This window comes from Alligator mississippiensis, chromosome 4, assembly GCF_030867095.1.
Source record: "Alligator mississippiensis isolate rAllMis1 chromosome 4, rAllMis1, whole genome shotgun sequence".
In the NCBI taxonomy this organism is placed as follows: domain Eukaryota; kingdom Metazoa; phylum Chordata; order Crocodylia; family Alligatoridae; genus Alligator; species Alligator mississippiensis.
In genome coordinates this window covers 124,781,578-124,797,126 of record NC_081827.1, presented here as the reverse complement: position 1 = coordinate 124,797,126, position 15,549 = coordinate 124,781,578, and positions in this window count along the sequence as shown.

Genomic DNA, 15,549 nt, shown 5'->3' with positions numbered 1-15,549 from the left:
AAACATATAGATAAATTCTTGAGTGCCCGATAGGATGAAATTCATGTAGATATAAAATGCCAGTGGCCAGGCATTATACATTCTCTAAACCCTTGTCATCTGAGACCAACATGTTTATTCCAAGCAATTTGGGGGATAAACCTTCTGAACCATACTGTCTTGCTGAGTATTTCCTATCTTTCAAATTTTCTTTATAACCTCCCTCCATTAGGTATCTATTTCTATCACTAGCTGTATATGGCTTTATTTTTAGAGCGCTTATTATAGAATGATAGATTGAATGGTGTAATATAAAAATTTCCATCTCCTTGACTATTCAGGATTTTCCTTACAGTATATTCATAAATATTTCTCCAGTCTTGTTGGTGTTGCATTTCCCTTGAGACTACTCCACAAATTACATCTCACCATTATAAAAATGTTTCTTAACATTCAGCCTACATTTCCCTTGCTTAATTTAATTCCATTACTTCTGGTTATGCCTCTACATAGCAAATTAAATAGACACCTCCCCCCTCTTGGTATTTATGCCCTTCAAATTTTTGCAGGCTTGATTCCTTTCTCATCCTTCCAGTTTATACTTGTTCTCTTACCCAGGCTATACCTATTCAGCTTTTATTTTTCCTTTAGACAGTCCCACTAAGACTCTGATCATGTTACATAGTTAACCTTCTCTGACCTTCCTTCATTTGGTTAACATCTTCCAAATCAGAAACTAGAAAAGAAAGCAACATTGCAGGTCTGACTGCATTACCACCAGACTACCAACCTTATCTCGTTTTTCACTGGCCTTTTTGTTGCCATACCATATTACAGATTCAGGTCTAAGTTGCTACCCTTCAAATCACTCCAAAGACACTCTCTGGGTTTCTACCCCTTGTTGGGTCCACATCCAATTATTTTCACCTCAGCATGTACTGGCCTAGATTTTTAAAGCTTGTCTGCATGCAGTAGTTGTGCTACTTCTGCTGTACTGGTATACAAATGAGAATAAGCCATAACACTAACTTTGTGGCTATGATCAGGTACAGTTAATCAAAATTACACTCCAAACTTACATGATTATACTGTTACCAAAATGGCTTCAAATTACTCTCATCTCGTTTTTGACCTGTATGACTGATTTTTTTAATCTTATCTCTGCCTGACAAGAATTTACTTCTGACACTCTGGTTAGTTTAAAGTAGGGGGCTTCACCTCCCACAAAAGCAGAGGTTGCAAGTAAGTAGAATTTAACAGACAAGCTGGGAGAAGGGAAATTGAAACAAAAAGTTCTCCTCGTGGGTGAAGGGCACCTCACTAACTCTAGGGGAGGCAGGGATCTTCTGTGCAATGGTTCTGATGCCTGAATGATTGTTGCTTTTTAACAATATGATGTTAGCTCATTCTTTCTGATAAGCCTTCCCCAGATATTACCACATAGCCATATGAACTACTGTTCAGAGTAGGTTGAACCTTACCACAACTTTAGAGTACAGTAGACATCTTTCATTCACAAAAGGGTAAAAAGCAAGTGGAGCTCTTTCTGGAGCCAGGTAGGCAAAACAGTAGGAGCCACCAACCAAAATCCAAGCACATGACTTGCACTGAAAGGCAACCATGTGGCACAAAGGAGTTTTCTCAGAGGCATATTTGAGGACTTGAGCATCCTGGTTGGCAGCCACACAAAAGGCAGCTTCAGTGGTTGTGCTGCCTGCAGTACAGGAGCAACCAAGTCTGCAGAGCAGCTGGTGCTATTTTTTGAACTCTACCCTGTAGTAATTGAAGTTATAATTTAGGGTGCCTACAGATGTTTACATAAAGCACCATGAGTTAGATCCTCCCTCCTTGCCCCCACCCCCAACTCAACAGACATTTGCCTGTTGGGGGGGGGCGGGGGGGGGCGGGCGCATGGGGCCTGCCTACACCAGCCCTGGCCAGCAGATGGGTGTGTTCCAGCTGCCTCCAAGGAGGCTGCTGAACTACTCCTCTCCCCAGCCCTGCACCCCACACCAGATCTGGGGCTGTCAGCAGGGAGGGAGGAAAGCTCTCCCAACTCCATACCTGCTTCCTGAGCCCAAGAATGGGCAGCCCTCTTCCCCCTGCCCTGCTTCTCTCCCTCCCTCCCTGCTGGCAGCCTGTCCCATATCTGTGCACACGTGTCCACGCAATGTGGGCTAGGGATTGGGGATCGAGTTCAATCTGTGGCCAGGCAGCTTGCTGGTGATCATGGGCTGCACCATGGTGGTGCCTGGCTTTGGTGGATCTGGCCCACCTGGATCTGCTTGTTTCATGTAGTGAGAACTCCACCCAAGCTCAGAACACCTGGGAATAACCCGCCTGTTCCTCCCGTGCATGCAGGCATGGGTGGGGTGTGTTGCCCCACTTGTGTGCTCAGTTGCTTGGATTTGAGCAAGCTCCTCAGGTTAAGAATGGGCAAAGTGGTGGTGATCGTGCTGGAGCTGGAGCTGGAGCAAGGGGGCAATGCCCAGAGCTGGATCCAGCAGTCTCTCCCCACCTCCCCTCTCCCGCCACCCCAGGATCTTGCAGTTGAAAAGGTGCTGGGCTGCCCACTCAGTTGGGGACTGGTGATCTTGTTTGTAGCAGGGAATTAGTGTTTTCTCCTGTGCAGCTGTTTTGTTTGGCCAGAGACATTCTCTTACTTAGACGTCAAAAATTGGACATTGGAAGATGGTCCCTCAGTTAAGTTAGAGCCAGGCAAAGGATCTGTGGAGAGGTTGCCTACCATTCCACAATTAAAGTTTATTATTAATTTTTCTCATTCACTGTATGTCTGTATTTATTGAACCTGGTGGTGACTTCATGGTGTCAGAAGTGGGGAATGAGAAAGAACTTGAAGAAATTTGAGATCCAAACTGAGACAGAAGTTGGAAGCTGAGAATAAGTGAAGCAACACTTGCTGCTTATTTAGTCTAGATAAAAGGAGACTGAGAGAGGACTTAATAGCAGGCTTCAACTACCTGAAGTGGGTTCCAAAGAGGCTGGAACTAGACTGTTCTCTGTGGTGGCAGATGACAAAACAAGGAGCAATGGTCTTAAGTTGCATTAAGGGAAGTTTAGGTTAGATACTAGGAAGAATTTTCTCACAAAGATAGTAGTAAAACACTGGAACAGGTTACCCAGAGAGGTGGTGGAAGCTCCATCCTTGGAGGTTTTCAAGACCCAGCTAGACAAAGCTTTGGCTGGGATAAACTAGTTGGGGTGGTCCTGCCTTGAGCAGGGGATTGGACTAAATTACTTCCTGAGGTCCCGTCCAACCCTGACTTTCTATGATTCTAATACAGCCACATGGAAGGAAAAGGGCTTCCGTAAGGGATCTTCCTGTACGCTTAGGCTAAGTACAGACAGTTAAACAGTCTGAGACTGAATTGATTCAGCCTTCGCAATTTAGCCTAAGCTGCATAGATAGAACTGATAAGCAAGTGAACACTTCACTTTTGATTCTGGAAATGCCACCACATGCCTGCAGTAGCCCAGGCCAGAAGATGGGGGGTGGCTAAAGCACGCCTTCCTGCTCAGCTGGAGCAGACAGCTTGGGCCAAGGCTAGCCCACCCACCTTTCAAGGGAGAGGTGCACAGCATCCTGGGATGGTGGGGGACAGTGAGTTAACTTTAATCTGGAGGGGATCTGGGACAGAAATTCAATAAACTGATTGAACCTAAATCAATTAAGTTTGATAATCCATCCAGGTTTATCTTAAACTGGTTTTGGCCAGCAAAGCAATTTATGTGCACTAAACTTCTGTTGTGTTACAGATTTGAACTGGTTTCCAATCACTTATTCCAGCTCATGTGTAATTTGTGTTCCTAGCATTATAGTCTAAGTAAATGGACAACTGGTCATGGAAGTACTGCAACCTCCACCTGCTTTTGTACTGTCAGGCAATACAGCACATGACTGAGGGTATTAAGACAAAGGTTTGAGTAGTACCTAGCAGCCACAGGGCAGAAGAGAAAAATGGCAAACTCAAATCAACTACCTTCTTGCATATTGTTGGGGAGAAAACCATTGCAGTTTATGACATGTTTACCTTCAAAGAAGGCCAAACTATGTAGTTAAGTATATTACTGTTCAAATTTAAGGAGTACTGCCTACCAAAAAAAGAGAGTGAGACCCTTGAAAGGCACAGATTGTTGTTTTACATGCAGGCAAACAACAGGAGGAAGCACAAATTAATGTCTTAGTAAACTAAAGAGATGAAATAAGAACTGTTGCTTCTGGGAACTTGATGGAATCTCTGATGTGACATAGGAATATTTGTGACATAGCCTTTCATGTAATGCTGTGTCTGAAATCACATGAGGGAGACTTGTCCCTAGAAAAAACAGTCCAAATGTGCAGGGCAGCAGAACTGTGAAGCAGAACTGCAGCTTTTTGGGGGGCAGGCTAGGCCAGACACAGGCTCACCACTGCTGCTGACTGCCCTGGAGCCAGAGCTATCTCCCAGAAGGATGCAGGGAGTGGGAGGAGCTGGTTGTGCAAGGCAGGCACCTGGGAAAGCGGGACAAATGTCAGGGAGGGGGGGAAGGAAAGCACAGGCATGGGGGCAGCAGGGGGCAGGCACTGGCATGGGGCGGGTGGAGAAGCATGGGGGAAAGTGACAGGAGGGCAGTCAGAGGCACACCTTGCCTCCCTCCACTGCTCTGGGGGGACAAATTTAAGATGACTCCCCAGTAATTAGATGCTATACTTGGAAACATACAACAAATTTATAATTTTTACATGTATACATCTAATTACTGGGGGGGGGGGGATCTTAAATTTGAAGCCATCTTGGTTTCAGGTAAATGTAGTATATTAGAGCCAGACAGGCAGCAGGGACCAAGTACTGTCAGGGAAAGGGGCAGTGGGGACAGTTATAATTTGGAAACTGTAACAGGATTGGGCTCCAGGGGTAGCTGCGATGCCCCATGGTGGCAGTGAGTTCCTGTCCAGCTCAGTCTGTGAGAAACCCTTCCTTTACTTCTCTCCTGCCACACCTTGTTCTTATCAATAGATTGAAAAGGGAGGTGGCCCACGGGTTTTAGAGTATGCCTTGATTTATTCCCGTCAGCAGATCCTGTCTCTGATTCCACTAATTGCACTGATCGCCCCCTTTAGGTGAGCCCTTCTGGCCCAAGGCACCCATTACCTTATGGGCTAATCACCGCCTCCATACCTCCCCTACAGCCATGCCCACACCTTGCAGGTGTTTTGCATCATCAATCAAATGGGGCACTTGTCCCCGAACCACCAGGCCGCCTCAAGTCTATACTCCCTTTGGGCTTTGACGTTCCTAGCTTCTGTCCCTCTCCTCTAGATAGGCCCTTAGCCAAGGCTCACTGTTCCGGACCTGGTGTCTAAGCTTCAGCCCCTTATCTTGTTCTCTACGGCCTTTCTTTCTTCCCTGCTCAGGCTCCAGGTCCTCTGGCCTCAACCTCTGCCCCTCTCTGGGCTTTCTCTGCCCTTCTTGGGCTCTGGGCCCTCTGGCCCCAAGCTCTGCCACTCTCTGGGCTCTTTCCACATTTCTTTGGCAACTCTGGGCTCCCTAGCCCCTGCCTGCATCTTCAGCATCTTGACCCCTGGCAGGACTCAAGACAGCCACATGCCCCTTGGGCACTATAGAACCTCCAAACCACCCCCTTTGAGTCCTACCTAACACACTGGTGTAAAACTCTAGCCCAAAATAAGCCCTCTGGCTATAACACAACTTCCCAACTAGGTCTAAGCACAAGCCCCAGCTTCTGGGCTGCATCACTTAGCTCCACCTTAACCGGAGTCCTATCCCCCTGCAAGTCATCAGCATCCTACTTGCATTACTCCCCAGGATAGTCCAGATGTCAGCCAGGTGCTCTTCTACAGGTGCTCTTCTGCCCTGGAGCTCTTCCCTCAGCAGCTCCCAGAGCCAGACTGACTACTTTGGCTCAGGTCCTAGGTTTATACGGTTGGGAGCCAGCCATGTCCCCTTTTGGTGGTGTGACTGCCTGAGCTGCTGCAGGTGATTCGTGATGTAGCTTGCCAGCTCAATCCCAGGGAAACTTACTGCTGCTGGCCTCTGCTGTAATAATGGCTTGTAGTAGGTAAATCCCCAGGTACTTGTTCCCTGGCTGCTCATAATGGGCAGTTTTTCCCCTCCTGGGGCTCTCCCTGCTGCTCATTCACTCTTAAATAGGAGCCTTCAGCTCTTTGTTACAGAGACACTACACCCACCAAGGTCTGTGCCTGGTGCTTGTGCCTGGGTCATGCCCCCATTATTATGCTACTGGGGTTTCCTAGGAACTGATATAATCAACTCAAGAACAAGAGCTCTGATTGGTGGAGCTGTGAAACCAGCACTGAGAAACACCAAAGACAGAGATGCCGAGAAGGCAACTGGAACAAGTACTAAGACCATGGCCCTTAAGCAGAAAATAGAAAGATTTTTTATGCATGATTGTAGGTAGAAAGAGGCTTGGTGGTACAAAGAAGGAAATGATTTTTATGTTTGTTTTCTACACTGTTCAGGGAAACAGGACTTTGTACATTCCTTGTAAATAAACAAGACTGCATCAAACGAATACCCCTTTCTATCTTCAACCTTTCATCCTAATGGAAATAATCCACCATGCCCCACTCTGGTCAGATAGAAGTAATTAATATTAATGATAAAAATATATACAGTATCCTCCACTTTAACATGATGCACTATAACAACATTTTAACAAGAGATTATAGTAGGAACATAAACCACAGTGAATCTGCATGCTGTAAACTGCAACATGAAATAAATATGTACTGTCTGGTTCTATGTTTTTACTGCTTAACTACTTACAGAAAGGCAAATGCAAACCTCTAATTAAAACTTTACAAATGGGCTTCCTAAAATTACCATCACTTACTTCTGCCTCTCAGCATCTGGATTTCTTTGATCTACAAGGCTCTCAAATACCTGGAATAACAAGCAAAACAAAAAATAAACACTATACATTTGAAAATGTTTCGGTAAGCAAAAAAATCATCAAAAACATTAATAACAACCTCACTTGGTCTTTGAACAGGCAAAAGTCCCATGACGGTCAATGGGTCTGTTTGCATACATAACCCTAACTGCTTTCCTGGATCTGATGCTTGACAACTTGAATGGGTAAATCCAATGCCTTACAGGCTCCCTTCATTGCTATTGCAGGTATATGGCTAATAGGTAGCTGAATCAAGCTTGTCTAATTGTATTACTGTTACTATTTGTATTGTGGTAATACCAAGAACCCAGAAACACTGACCAGGATTCCCCTGTTCTTCACAAGCTCCCTGCCTCACGTTGTGACTTTCAGAACAAACAAGGCATATACTCCCCATTACCTCTGGCACTGGCTCTTTCTTAATTATGAATCCTTTTCCTTCACAAGAAAAATATTATTACCCCTTCAGATAGCATTAGTTCTGCCACTGGCCTGTGAAAGTGATATATTAAAAAGGCAATACCAAGCATTAATCTAAGCAAAGGATGTACAACATCTTGCAGCAAAACTGCATATAAATACAGGTTCTAAACTACCACTTCACAGAAAAAATAAAGCATGCAAAAGCGGGAAGTTCAAGTTCAAGAGATCTATACAATGTTAGCTGCAGGGGAATTACAATCTTCATAACTCTGATCTTTGCTTGCCTGTGTGGAAGAATAGGTCTCTTGCCATAGCTTCTCTCTGCCTCCTTTTGGTTATGATTTTCCAAAGTGGTCTAGAGCATGTGAGTCAAACTCCTCCCCTCCCCGCCCCCCCAGCCAAATCTTGACTGCAGGACTCCTCCTGGACAAAATGGTGCCCTGAGTGATCTTTAATTTTGGTGCACCCCCATATTTTGGTACCATGCCCCTGTATTTTAGTGCTTCCCCGCCCCCCACATCAGTGCTGCTGCTGCAGACAGAGGTAGAGGCAGAAGCGTGGGGTGCAGTCCATTGTGGAAGTGGAGTTGTATGGTGTGCCAGGCAGATGGGTGGGCAGGAGCAGGCACCATCCCACCTGCACACGTCTGGCCTGGCTCCTCCTAAGCAGTGGCTAGAGGCAGGGGTTGGGCTGGGCTGGGCACTGCTGGGAGCATGGGCTGCTCATACATGTGGGTGTCTGTGTGCACGTGTGTGTGTATAGCACCCCCCTGACTGTGGTGCCCTGAGCAGTTGGCCATATCTCCCACTAAGGCCACCTCTGGGGTAGAGTGAGCAATGGCAGTAATCACAAGGGTGTCAGGCTATGGCCTTGAACTGAGGCTTTGGCTTGGTCACTTATCCTGGCCAGCCACCTCCCAACTAACCATCTACCTGCTCTCCGCCAGAGTGGTCAGTCAAGATCAGTTGACCCTACACTTTCCAACACTCTGCTTTATACATGTCCTTTCATGTTCTCTCTATATATGTAGTCTACAATGGTGCATATCAACCCTGCCTTCCAACTGAATTTAGATTAGCACAGCTAACTACCTTTTCCCTTGCTTGCTACCATATAAACAAGAACAGGAAGTGTCTGGACAACAGGGCTCAATCTGAACTCAGATTGCCTTACTGGTTCCTTCCAGCTTGTCCCTGGATTTTACTCTCTGATCTCCTGGCTTCTTGACCCAACTCACCCTGTGTCTAGGGACAGGCATTCAAAAAGCCTGAGCCTGAATTGATTCAGTCTTTGCAAGTTAGTCTAACCAGGCTAGGCTGAACTGGTTTGAAACTGGATAGACATTCTCTCTGGACTGAGGAAATTCAGGCACATACCTCAGTGGCTCAGGCTAGAAGTCCAGGGGCACTAGAGCAGCCCTCCTTTCCCTTCTGCAGAGAGCTGAGCTGAGGGGTATATGGCCAGGCCCTGGCAGGACTCTCAGGCTTTTCCCCACTGGCTGCTCAAGGGGTGGGAGTGTTGCCAGCTCCCTGCCCTGGGCTAGCACTCTGAGACAAGGGGCGGTGGGGAGGGGTGTGCAGTGCATCCATCTGCTGGTGATATGGAGCTATTCAATCTCCCTCCCTGCTTTGTCATGCTGTCTGCAGCAAACTGACAGGTGAGCAAGCCAGCCAGGGTGGCTAATACCAGTCTTTACCACCCGATTAGCAAAACAATAGCCTCTCTCCACATTACTCCAAACTTCTTAAACAGCTTGCTGGCTGACCTGTTGGTTAGCTCCAAAAGCCCTAAGTGGTCACTGTTCTATCTGCCTGTCCCAATGAAATTGGACAGAGACACTCATATGAACACCTCTCAGCATTAGCTAGCATACCACATGCTGGCTATGGTCTCTGCTATGGCAGAGAAGAGGAAAGGATCTCTGCTTAAGTGGCGAGGCAGGAGGGAGGGGGACACAGGGAAGCCAGCAGACCTTGCTGTGCCTGCAAGTTTGTGCTGAGCTCCAGCAAGAGAACTAAGGGGAGGGGCCAGCCCTGCTGTGGAGCAGAAAACCCTGCCCTGCTCAGCCCAGAGAGCATGCTGGGATGCTGGGGGACTCTGATTTAACTTAAACTAGCAAAGGGTCTGGGACATGGGACAGGCATTGCATAAACCGGTTTGAGTCAAATCAGTTAAGTCTGATACTACATTCAACCAGGTTTATCTCCAACCGGTTTCAGCCATTTTCAAACTGATTTATGTGTACTGAACATCAGTTCTGTAACAGGTTTAAACCAGTTTCTGATCACTTAAACCAGTTTGTGTGTAATGTCTGTCCCTAGCCTTTGACTCTGTACTCTGATTCTTTGGCTTCCTTACTTGGCTTCTCAACCCAGCTTGCCCTCTGATTCTACACTCTACCTGATCATCTAGCTTCCTAACTCAGCCTGTACTGAGAACCAGCTTTTAGACTGATCACCTATAACCTGGTGTGACAAACAGTTAGTGCATCCATTGCTCGCCCCTCACTGATGACAAGCAACTCCAATGGGGCTCTGTACCATGGATTTTGGTGGTAGGCCCCACCCCAAATTTCCAGTTCCTCTGGCAGCCCTACAGGGCAGATAACATGGCTCTGCTGGCCACATCTGGCCCACAGGCTGGCTTTTGACACCCTTGGTCTAGAGCATGCATTATGCACTGAAACTAAATCCCCTAAATCCTCCTTACTACTTTGAAAATCTCAATTATCTTCTCCACAGAAAAACTAGTTTTCACCTCAAGTGAGGATGGCAGGGGAAGCAAAGAAGGAAGAATCATCCTCGTGCCTTCCCCTCCCCTACCTTTGCTCATTCTCACTACTGAGTATAGCTGTGAGCAATACAGTTCAGCCAGAGAAGCAAATTACTTTCAAACCTCCCCCACCCTCAGCCAAAAAAATAGCCATTATTTTAAATATTCAGACATTATGTCTGAGGTGCACTACACCTACTAATAAGTGATATGCTGCTGTTTTATTTGACAAGCATTTTTCATTTTGGATACCCTGTCTCAGTGGCAAGATTTCTAATTGCATGCTTTTGCCTACTGTTTTGTCAAAATTTTACTTCCTAGCATAAAAGAGCTGACAAATGTTTCTGCACATCTTGCTGACTAACCTTGGGTCAGGGACTGCCCTTTTGTTCTGTCTCTGCATAACATGGTAGCACAATGGGATTCTGATCCTTAACTGGGATTTCTAGATCATGTCTATACAGCATCCCTTCTGATCCTAGAATCACCCTTAAGAAAAGAAGCCCCACCAACCTGCTTCCAGCTGGGGGCATCACACACCTGTGAGACAGTAAATCAGACAGCCTGGGAGCAGCCTGAAACAGCTCAGAGCAGCTCCAAGGGCTTGGACCTTGTTCCTGCCTAATTGGCAGTCTCTGATGCACCTGAATATGACCAGGTAGGTGGCGCTTATTTTCATCATGGGGGTCACAGGGGTGGGAGGGAAGCCATTATTCATTCCTTGACATGCCACTAGGTCCTACCACAACACAAAATGAACTAACTTGGAAAACGTTGTAAAAAGTAAGTAAGGCATCAAATGCCAGCTCACTCCAATTGCAATTTTTTTTTTAATTATAACCAATAATCATAAATTTTTTAGTCACTCATTTCACTGCAAGGCCTCGTATAACTCAAGTGCTACTATGGAGCCTCTGTGTTTATTATACATGCCAGTACTTTCCCTCCCAAAGGATACAGACCTAGAAATATGAATGTTTTCTTAACAAGGTCCAATGTTTTTTTATACCCATAAACCTAAGCATGAGGTATGTCTACTAATGTCTTACCTAATCATTTTACTTACACCATTCATTCTACAACATAAATACTATAAAACAAATTCTTGGGTTTTTTTCCTTGGCAATGCATGACATACCAATATATTCAAGTTTTGTTATGACGATGTAATGACAAATAGATTTAAATTCTCTGTTCAGTATTTGCCATAAAGTGACACCCTCCTTGGAAATGTGAAAAACTATTTAAAGGAGGTGGACACCAATGGCTGGAGGCGCATTAGTGGAAGCCTTCCTTTTCATTGCAAGCTGGGATAGTCAGAGGAAGATATTGTAGAGTTTAAATGACATGCTTTTTTTCTGTTTCTGTAAATGGATGAACTTACTCATGTTCTGGAAGATCTGAGAAATTACTCTCTTAGTAGGAGAAAATGCATTTAATTAATTAGTAGAATTAGAATGTTGTTGTAACCATGATGGTACAGGAAATGTCTCAGAGGCAAGAATTTTTTGTGATAATTTTTATTGTATCAACTCTATGGTTGGAAAAGCTGTGAGACAAGCTTTCAGAGATCAAGTGCCCTTCCTCAGGTCTGACCTCACACCACAGTTTCCTAATGTTAGACCAGAGGAAGGTTGCTTGATGCCCCAAAGTTTGTGAAACAGCCCTCCTAACTATACAGTTGCTCCAATAGAAACTGAAGGATTTTGTGTGACATCTTATAGAATGTTAGCCAAAAATACTCTCCACTTTTTTACATGATTCTCAGTTTTCTGAGCCTGTCAATTGGGAAAGAGTAGCTTAGAATATATCTATCCTATTCTCTTAATTCCTCCAAACATGATGAACTGCTATGATCATTTCTCTGCATATTTGATATAAAATACTGCTGCAGTAACTCTGAGCACCTTCTAGTCATGTTGCATACTGAACTGCTAATGTCTGTCATGCCTGGTTCCTTTCAACCTCTCCTCAGGAGAAATATGTGTTCAGTGGAAAAATCTGTTTTGGTAGGAGAGACAAATGTGTCTGTAGATTTATATTAGAGAAGGAAAGTGTAAAAAGCGCTCCTGGCACATGAAACGGCAGGTGATGTGGTTTTTGATGGCTTCATTCCTGTGGGTGTTTTTCTAGCTCTGAGACAAGTCCCTAAGAAAGGATTGCAAGATATCAGGCTCTCTCTTATTAATAGCTCTTATCGCCAGCTTTATTTTTATAATGAGTATAATGCTCAATTCCTGCCTGAGGAGCAGGTCTTCATCCTGGATCTTCAGGCTGCCTTTAGATGCTAGGTAAGGTCACAGAGCATCTTGAAGACATGGGCCAAGATCATCTTGAATTTGACCTTGATGTTCCATGGGAAAAGAGCAAGTCCAATATACTTGTGTTAGCCTGTGTTGCTAAGAGGACACACAGATCATTCAATATCTTTATATCCTAGAGAATCATAATGTGTGCGTAAGGCAAATGTGGAGTCTTATCAAATGGAATTCATCTATTAATGATTAAGAACAGATATATACATTTTATATTACATAACATTTTTCTGCAAATCAATTTTTAATTTTGAGAGAGATGAGAATCAGCGTTCTACTGTAGTATCACACATAAGCCAATAAATACTCTTGGGAGAAATATCCACAACTATACACACATACTTCCTGCTATTTGACTATAGTTTTGGTCTGGGATTTTTTATCCTACTATTCATTAGACATAACTTTGTGGAATATTCTCTTAACTGGAGAACCAGCTTTATACTGTCTTTCAAGTAAGTGGATTTCTTAGGTGGGCTATAGGCAGAAAAGAGAGCCTCACTAAGGACCTCATACAAAAACAGATATTTTAGGAAACTACTCTCTCCAGCTTAGTTAAAGATGACATACCTCTGGAAATAGTCATCCCTCAGACACCAATTGTTGCTTGAATATATCCAAATATAATGTTTTATTGTTTGGATGGCCATCTATGCATTCTTTGACCCTTTTCCCCCCTATTTACATCCCTCACCAGAGATCATGCATCTTGGTAAACACATTTGATGAGACAGGCCTAGCTCAGAAACAGAAGGTTTTCTATTGTCTCATAATCCCTAGGTCCAACCAGACCACGCTCTATAGCTTCCCCATCCCTGCCCAGTTCAGAAAGCTGACTAAGTGAATCAGAGTTTGTCGAAATGTAAACTATGCACAGTGCTAACCTGCACTGTACCAACACAACAACCTATCAGTACATCCCATATCACTTCCATCTTTGTCCTTGTGTGACAGTACCTATAGGCCATTTAATGGAATGGACTATGAAAACTTTAGAAGCTTAATGATGATTCACATATCTCTGCATCATTAAGTGAAACTGCAGAGCCACTTTGTTTTACATGGTCTGCAGTCCTTTTAGTAGTCGTATCCTTTGTTAGGAGTGTTAATGTCTTTGTTCAGGGTTGCTGGGGGGAAAGAAAAAGGCACAAGATTTTCCCCACCTCCAGGTGATTGTAAAAAAATATATGTCTACCTGAAATAGCTATATGGTAGATAAGCTAAATGGGTAAATCAGAGTAGTCAAGGTAGCAGATTAATGTCAGATACCAGTAGCTAGATTCAGATTTTTTTTTTTTTAAAGGGAGTAAAAACCACAAATAGCCTTTTGGTTTCAGGAGCATCAGGAGAGGCTCTGCAGTATATCATGTGTGCTAAATTCCTTTATGCAAGGGGAAAATAAAAGTCAGTCTTGTATGCGTCAGGTCGATTTTGGTTTTACAAATACAAAGAGGCAGCTCAATAGAGAGGATGACCTTTGTTAAAAGGAAAAATCTTCAATACCTGGTATTCACTAACAGCAGGTGTCCTGGTGCTGGCTCTTAAAGCAGAAATCCTATTGTTATTTCCTCTTGCTTTAATGATGAAGTTTTACTTTCAAGTTTTCGTATTTAGTCTGAGGCAGTGAAAGTTCAGTACCTCCTTAGCACTTCATTTTGTGTCACTTCTGGTGGGTCCTTCCACTACTGAGAGGCAGTGCTCACTATCAAGAGAGGAAGAGGAAACTCTGAACTCAGCCTAAGTGCAGAAACCTGAAATGAATGCAACATCCTTAAAAGCAACAATATTGATTGTGAATTACATGCATCTTGCTTCTCTTTGACTATGAAGGCCTAATTGTCCAACTCTAAATTGTGTCTATCCTAATTTATATGTATATTCCATTCTATGAAGGAGATGGATGAACTGGATATCAGACCTCTCAACTGATTTTAGTTCATATTAATCTTTTTTTTTTGGCAGTGAAGGAGTGCAAACCATCCTGGCAAGAAACAGTATAGCCGAGATTAATCTATTGGTCCTAGAAAATATAAGTTGTCCAGAGTTTTTTATTGTTCTCTTTTCTAATATTATATGCTATCTTTTGTTCAAACCTCATTGTTTTCCTTTGTGGGTTTTCCAGGTTACTGAAAATCAAACAAGTCCAGCAATCTGCATTTGGCTACAGCAGTACATCAATTAAGTTTCTGCTACTCTACTGGAGAGGTAGAGGAATAAGGCTCAGTTACATAATGCCTGGGTCAAAATCCATCCTTGGAAATGCGTGGAAAACGAGGGTAAGAATAGCCCTATAAATTTTCCTTCTGACCCAGTAACTTAAGACAGGGGTGGGCAAAATGTGGCCCACGGGCCAGATGTGGCCTGCAGGCCAGATGTGGCCCACCAGGCCATTCTATCTGGCCTGCAGGGCCCCTAAAAAAATTTAGAAAATTAATATTTATCTGCCCCTGGCTGCCTGTCATGCGGCCCTCTATGGCTTCCTAAAACTCAGTAAGTGGCCCTTAAGAAGTAATTTCTAGATTTTCAGCAGAGCTTTACAGCGTGGAACACTAAGGGTGTCTGAACCACTTCAGTGTTGCTGCATATGTTAAAGCTGCTTCATTTTAAGGGCATGCTGGAAAAGTGATTCAGCTATACCAAGGCAGCTCTAAAGTGCTTTAGCAAAGTGTCTTTTTCCTTAAGGCAAGGTAATAAAAAATGCAAACACTAACATGAAATGTGACATTAAGGTTGAGAAATCAGCACACAAATATAGAAAACGTGCAACAAACTTTCCCTCCTACATGTATTCACTACTTCTCTCTCCCTCAAGATTATATATACTAACCTATTACACTCTATGCTGTTAAATGCATGCTATAAAATATACGATATATAGTGTGGCTCATGTGTGCCACAGATATCTGAAGTTCTGAGTAATTTTGAGCTTTTTATAGAGGACTGACAATACCCACAGTTTATAATCTTAATATTGGTGACTGGCAAGAAAAGGTTATTTTGTTTCAGAAGCTTTGGGGATTTTGAAAATGTATTTTCTTGTTCTGAATCAGAACAAGAACAAAAACTATGAAGAAATTCTTTGCAAAAAGGACCAGAGTCCCAGTCTATGTAGCAGGCTGCC